Raw genomic sequence first — 7,246 nt, forward strand, 5'->3', positions numbered from 1 at the left:
CACTACGGGTGGCGATGAAACCCCTCCAGGACCTGAGCTAGTCCAACAGGGGCTGGAACCTCCTCATCAAACTCCACCTTAGGATCCATTGTTGGTGCTGCTGCTCGAGCTCTGGGCTGAGCTTTGCCCCTGCCTCAACCTCTGGCACGACCTCGGCCTCGACCTCTGCCCCTCGTAGGAGCTGCCACTGGGGGCTCTGGCTGTTGCTCAGCTGAAGATGCAGTACGTGTTCTCGCCATCTGCAAGATAACAAGAGTAGAAGAGTTCAATTAGCAATGAGAGTAACTAAAATCGCAGGACAGAGAAGTAACTAGAAGTGAAATTTGTTCCTAAACTTCATAGCCTACTGGAAAGATAAGTACAGACGTCCCCATATCGATCCTCCAGACTCTACTAAGCTTGCTCGTGAATTGTGAGACCTAGGCAACCTAGTGCTCTGATACCAACTTGTCACGTACCCGGAATTCCCACCTTCAGGACTGTGATGGCGCCTAACATTTCATTTGCCGGGCAGGCCAACGTTAGAGAACCATTAAGTAAATTTTCATTCAATTTCAATAAATAAAGTCGATGAAACAAAATGAAATAAAGTTGATTGTGGAATCACATGAATGCCCAATATCTACTACAATACGGATCTGGAGTCACAACTCACGAGTTTCTAGAATTTACTACAAACAGAGTCTGAAAGAAATACAACTGTTTTGAATGAAAAGAAACAGTAAAATAGGAGAATAGAAGGGGACTTCAAGATCTGCGGACGCCAGCAGATCTACCTCGAGTCTCCCAAAGCTAGTCCAAGCTGCTATGCCTCACGAACAGCTAAGGTCGGTACCAAAATCTGCACAAGAAGTGCAGAGTGTAGTATGAGTACAACCGACCCCATGTACTCGTAAGTGTCGAGCCTAACCTCGACGAAGTAGTGATGAGGCTATGACAAGATACTTACATGATAAAACTGTGCAGATAATAGTATATGTACGAGATAACAACAAATAAAAGCTAACATGTACTATTGGGAGGGGGCCATGCTAAGGGAGACAAGATACGAGAAATACAGCGGAAATAATAAACAGAACGGTCAATATGCCTTTAACCAGTAAAAATAATTAAGCGCAATGAAGAAAATTGCACGGCATCACCCTTCGTGCTTTTACTCTCAACCTCACAATGAAGCAATGATACTGCACATCATCACCCTTCGTGCTTTTACTCTCACTCACAGTATAAATCAATAGAAATGGCACGGCATCACCCTTCGTGCATTAACTCTCATAACATTGCACGGAATCGCCCTTCGTGCATTAACACTCACCATATGGAACGGCATCACACTTCGTGCATTAACACTCACAAATGGCACGGCATCACCCTTCATGCATTAACACTCTCCCTTACCACATAATAATGAATAAGTAATAACAGGGAGATAGGATCAATAAGAACAAGCCTTACTTCAACAATGGTTACACAATACCAATCTCTACTTTAGAGTCAATGCTCCATTATCACAAAAGCCTACAAACACGATAAGAACGAGCAATATAATAAGTGACTAGTCTAAGCATGGATAACATGATCAAAGTAAGCAATAATTACAAGGAACAAGTCCCACCCGCATGCTTTAACCCGACAACAACGCATAAGTACTCGTCACCTCATATATACATTGTACCCAACATCTAAACATGTAGCAAATAGACAAACAAGTCCTATTCCCTCAAGTCAAGGTTAACCACAACACTTATCTCGCTCCAAAGGATTAATTCAAAGCTCAACCATGGCTTTGCCTCTGAACCAATAGAATTTAGCAATTACCAACCAAACAATTCAAATCAAGCCTTAGGAACTACTCACGATTGCAAAGAATTCAATTTAGGTCATTACTGAAAAAGTCAACATAAGTCAACTCCCGGGCTCGCTTGGTCCAAACCCGACACTCGGACAAAAACCAGATTAGCCATTCACCCCTGAGCCCAGTTATGTAATTTGTTTAAGAATCCGACCTCAATTTGAGGTCTAAATCTCCATTTTACAAAAATTCCTAATTCTACCCAAACCCCCAATTTTCACCATGAAAATACAAGATTTTTGGTTGAAATCTTACGAAATGTAGTGAAAGATTGAAAGAAACTAGTTTAGAATCAATTACGAATGATTTGGGGAAGAAGAGTTCTTTGAAAAATCGCCTCTAGGGTTTCTAAGTTTGAAAATTTGAGAGAATGAACAAAAATCCCGTCTAACTCCCATTTTGATCAACTACAGATGTTGTATTTGCGACCTGGGGTTTGCAAATGCGAACCCCGCAAATGAGAAGAATCAATTACAAATGCGAAGCTCTTCACATCTCTGGTTTAATCGAAAATGCGATGAACTGTTCGCTAATGCGACCCTTTGGATCGCAATTGCGATCACTGTGTTCCCTGACCCACTTCGCAAATGTGAACTTGAAGTGCCCTAGCTACTCTACGCAATGCGATGAGTTTCTCGCAAATGTGAACACATCAGAGGTTGCAAATGCGAAGCCTGACCTCGCAATTGCGAGGTCTGAGGCCTACACCAAAAGCTGAAGCTCACCAGCAATATTCTAAGTCAAATTTCCTCTGTAGCCTATCCGAAACTCACCCGAGCACTCGGGTCTCTAAACCAAATATGCACACAAGTCTAAAACATCATACGAACTTGCTCGCGCGATCAAATCGCCAAAATAACACCTAGAACTATGAATCGGACACCAAAATCAAGTGAAATTTTCAAGAAACTTTAGAATTGCTATATTAACAACCAGACGTCTGAATCACGTCAAACCAAGTCCGTTTCTCACCAAATTCGACAGGCAAGTCATAAATATAATATTGGACCTATACCGGGTTCTGGAACCAAGCCTGTAAGGGATACAAGATACGAGAAATACAGTGGAAATAATAACCGGAACAGTCAATATGCCTTTAACCAGTAAAAATAATTAAGCACAATGAAGAAAATTGTACGGCATTACCCTTCGTGCTTTTACTCTCAACCTCACAATGAAACAATGATACTGCACAGCATCACCCTTCGTGCTTTAACTCTCACTCAGAGTATAAATCAATAGAAAAGGCACGGCATCACCCTTCGTGCATTAACTCTCATAACATGGCACGGCATCGCCCTTCGTGCATTAACACTCACCATATGGCACGGCATCACCCTTCGTGCATTAACACTCGCAAACGGCACAGCATCACGCTTCATGCATTAACACTCTCCCTTACCACATAACAATGAATAAGTAATAACAGGGAGATAGGATCAACAAGAACAAGACTTACTTCAACAATGGCTCTACAATACCAATCTCAACTTTAGAGTCAATGCTCCATTATCACAAAAGCCCATAAACACGGTAAGAACGAGCAATATAATAAGTGACTAGTCTAAGCATGGATAACATGATCAAAGTAAGCAATAAACCCAAGGAACAAGTCCCACCCGCATGCTTTAACCCGACAACAACGCATAAGTACTCGTCACCTCACATATACAATGTACCCAACATCTAAACATGTAGCAAATAGACAAACAAGTCCTACTCCCTCAAGTCAAGGTTAACCAAGACACTTACCTCTCTCCAAAGAATTAATTCAAAGCTCAACCACGGCTTTGCCTTTCAAACAAGCCCCGAACCAATAGAATCTAACAAATTACCAACTAAACAATTTAAATCAAGCCTTAGGAACTACCCAAGATTGCACAGAATTTAATTTAGGTCATTATTGAAAAAGTTAACATAAGTCAACTCCCGGGCCCGCTTGGTCCAAACCCAAAATTCGGACCAAAACCAGATTATTCATTCACCCCTGAACTCAGTTATGTAATTTATTTTGGAATCCGACCTCAATTTGAGGTCTAAATCTCCATTTTACAAAAATCCCTAATTCTACCCAAACCCTCAACTTCCACCATGAAAACACAAGATTTTTGGTTGAAATCTTAGGAAATGCAGTGAAAGATTGAAAAAAACTAGTTTTGAATAACTTACCAATAATTTAGGGAAGAAGAGTTCTTTGAAAAATCGCCTCTAGGGTTTCTAAGTTTGAAAATTTGAGAGAATGAACAAAAATCCCGTCTAACTCCCATTTTGATCAGTTGCAGATGTCGCATTTGCGACCTGGGGGGTTCGCAAATGCGAAGCTCTTCACATCTCTGCTTTAATCGCAAATGCGATGAATTATTCGCAAATGCGAACAATGATCTCCCACCAATGCGACCCTTTGGATCGCAATTGCGATCACTGTGTCCCCTGACCCACTTCACAAATGCGAACTTGAGGTGCCCCAGCTACTCTTCGCAAGTGCGATAAGTTTCTCGAATATGTGAACCCATCAGAGGTCGCAAATGCGAAGCCTGGCCTCGCAATTGCAAGGTCTGAGGCCTGCATCAAAAACTGAAGCACACCAGCAATGTTCTAAGTCAAATTTCACTCCGTAGCCTATCCGAAACTCACCCGAGCTAAACCAAATATGCACACAAGTCTAAAAATATCATAGAAGCTAGCTCGCACGATCAAATACCCAAAATAACACCTAGAACTATGAATCGGACACCAAAATCAAATGAAATTTTCAAGAAACTTTAGGATTGCTATATTAACAACCGGACGTCTGAATCACATCAAACTAACTCCGTTTCTCATCAAATTTGACAGGCAAGTCATAAATATAGTATTGGAACTATACCGGGTTTCGGAACCAAAATACGGACCCGATATCCAAAAAGTCAAATATTGGTCAAACATTTCAAAGTCATTAAGCTTTTAACTTTCAAATTTCAACAGAGTCCGACAACTCGGGCTAGGAACTTCCGAATTCGATACCGGGCATACGCCCAAGTCCCAAATTACGATACGGACCCGCCGGGACCGTCAAAATACGAATTCGGGTCCATTTGCTCAAAACGTTGACCGAAGTCAACTCAAATGGATTTTAAGGCAAAAATTTCATATTTTCTCAATTTTTAACATAAAAGCTTTTCGGAAACACGCCCGGACTGCGCACGCAAATCGAGGATGGCTAAAATAAGGTATTTAAGACTTCAAAGGGCAGAATTAGGTTCTAAAACATAAGATGACCTATCGGGTCATCACAAGACATCAAAGCTCCAAATTGCTCAAATTAGCTCCACAACATCTGCATAACTCGAAATCACTACTACAAGGCATAAAACACACATTCAATGCAAAACAATACCATTTAAAGCTTAAACACTAAAAAAGTGCAGTGAATTAGAGTTCAATAACTGACCAAAAAATACGCAATTATAGCATACCATACGCATTAAATATCAAATAGTCGTGATCATTGTGAATTTGTGATTGAAGAATAGATATGGGTGAGAGAAGTTGAACCTACCACTTAATAATCTTTAGAATAAAGTATATATAACTAATTAATGATCTCATACTCAAAGATTTTTCCATTTCGTGTACGATAATACTATGTCAATATAATATATTTATTTAGCAATCAAAATCCTAGTTTAGATTGCTTAACAAAGAAGTGATCATGTGCGCACTTAATTTGGGGAAGCTTGTAAGAATGATTTCTAACTCCTAATCAATTTTCATTCTTCTTAAACCTATTGTCGAAATCGTAGATTACCTTTAGTGTTAGTCCAAGTCAGCTGCTTTTCTTGTTCGACTTGCTTTCGTGATATTGTCTGATTTGCTATTTTATTGGTTTCAGATCACTAGATGTGTACGATATAACGAAAATAGTTACCCATGTCACCGAACCAAATAATTTAGAGAAATTTTCACAAATTACTATTGTTTAGTGGTTATTAGCTAGCTATAGCTATCATTTACTAAATTACTTCCTATAGTTATGTTTTCAGTTGCTATAGAGTGTATTCGATGTATTTAAGATGTTGTATTTATGAATACAGTAGCAAAACTCGGCGTGAAACGGGGGAGTCCAGCTAAACAACGATTGTATTCGACTGTATTCGCGAGCTGTATTCGTGAATACAGTAACGTAAACTGCGTAAAAAATGGTCTTTTCAGCTAATATAACTCAACTAACTCAATTATAACTCAACTAACTCAATTATAACAGGCAGAATTTGTATTTCACGTTATAGAAAAGATTTCCCAGCCGAAAAATACCACAAAATAGAGCAATCTCTAGATTTTCAATCCCTCCTTTTTCTGCTGCGTAATTTTTAAAGGTATTTAGATGTATTTAGATATATTTGGATGTATTTACATGACTTTCACTGTTGTACTTATGAATATGTTATGTATTTCAAATACATGTATTCATCTGTATTTTACTGATAAATAGTTATTACAGTGACTTTCACTGTTTGTTTTTAGATGTATTTAGATGTATATATATANTATTGAGAAGAAAAGAAGAGGAGATGCGACGGAGAAGGGTACATGTAGGGCGGTTGTTGAGGTGGTTGTGGTTGAAAATCGAGAGAGAGAATGGAGATGAATCAGTTGATAATGGAGGTTGTATTCATGGGAAAGATACTAGGTTGGGAGAGAGATAGTGGAGAGAGAACGTGAGTTTTGACGAAATTGTATACAATACGGTGTTATTGGGAGAGAGAGAGAGAGAATAGAAAGTATGAGAGAGAGAAATATTTCACAGCGTATTTAATGGCTTGACAGTAGGAAGTGACCATAAATAAATAATTTGCAATAAAACCTAAAAGGTAGCTATAGAATATAACTTTATAAAACGGTATTTATTTATAATAAATAAGGTGTAAAAATTTGCTATAGAAGGTAAAAATTCCTTTAAAGAAACCCCAACGAGGTCATAGTAATAAGGCTTCAACTTTTATTTCAGTTTGTCTTTCTTTGCTAATGAAAATGCACCAAGGGTGTGTTTGGTACGAACTGGAAAATATTTTTCAATTTTCTCATGTTTGATTGGCCTAAATGTTTTGGAAAATATTTTCTCATGAACTCATTTTCCTCCAATTGGAGGAAAATGTTTTCCATATCAAGAGAAGGGAAAATATTTTCCAAAGCTCCTTCTCAACCTTCCCCATCCCCATCAACCCACCTCCACACCCCCACTCCCCACCTACCCCAACCCACCCCCTCCCACCCCTACCCGCCCCATCCCTAAACTAAAAATACTTATTAATAGTACTTTCTTTTCATGTTATAGATAGATTTTTTTCCCTTCATTTTTAACCAAATTGAGTTTTTTTTTTCATTGATTATAAAAAACGTATTTTTTTACATTTT

The sequence above is a fragment of the Nicotiana attenuata genome, unplaced genomic scaffold (genome assembly GCF_001879085.1).
Source record: "Nicotiana attenuata strain UT unplaced genomic scaffold, NIATTr2, whole genome shotgun sequence".
Lineage (NCBI taxonomy): Eukaryota > Viridiplantae > Streptophyta > Magnoliopsida > Solanales > Solanaceae > Nicotiana > Nicotiana attenuata.